Source organism: Sinocyclocheilus grahami, unplaced genomic scaffold (assembly GCF_001515645.1).
Source record: "Sinocyclocheilus grahami isolate Dianchi unplaced genomic scaffold, SAMN03320097.WGS_v1.1 scaffold1586.1, whole genome shotgun sequence".
Taxonomy (NCBI): Eukaryota; Metazoa; Chordata; class Actinopteri; order Cypriniformes; family Cyprinidae; genus Sinocyclocheilus; species Sinocyclocheilus grahami.
The window spans coordinates 87,403-87,990 of NW_015506765.1; the positions used below are offsets into that span (position 1 = coordinate 87,403).

Consider the following 588-nt stretch of genomic DNA (forward strand, 5'->3'; position numbering starts at 1 on the left):
CAGAACCACAGAAGAAGAGCAGCGTCAGCTGGCGGACGTGACGTCAGCAGCGGAAGCGGATTGAGAGCTGTTAGCGCTGCTGAGAATAACCCCTGAAGCAGCTGTGTGTGAGAGAAACAGACCCGACAGCAGGTGTGTGTGTGTGTGTGTGTGCGCAGCAGACCCGACAGCAGGTATGTGTGAGAAACATACACTAATATGGTCCTTCAGCGGTGTGTGTCGCGCTCAGAGAGCCGTTAGCAGCGGAGGCTAAGCGCTGCTATCATTAGATCTGAGTTATCCGAAATAATGAACAAACTAAAGAAATATTGGCAACGTTACTCATTATATTCCGACTAAATGAGCGACATACGCTACTGATTCTTCAGCAGAGGATCTAGTGCTGAGCTTGAGGCCTGACAGATGATTAGAGTGTGTGTGTGTGTGAGCTAGGCCTGCTCTGCTGCAGTGTTTACATGCGGCCCGCTCACTCCTCATCACCCTCTCCTCATGAGCAGTGCTAGTGTAGAACACACGTGTGATATACACTTACCTCTGTGTGTCTGTGTGTGTGTGTGTGTGTGTGTGTGTGTGTGTGTGTCTGTCTGT

The 588-nt window shown here is 50.3% G+C and overlaps 1 protein-coding gene across 1 annotated transcript in view; it reads left to right on the forward strand.

Moving 5' to 3' along the window:
- Nucleotides 1-588, forward strand: part of LOC107571366 (protein FAM199X-like) — a 4,605-nt gene continuing 4,017 nt past the window's right edge. Inside the window, exon 1 of the mRNA XM_016257686.1 lies at nt 1-132. The gene's annotated coding sequence lies outside the window, so the exon portion shown is untranslated. The remainder of the gene's footprint in view (nt 133-588) is intronic.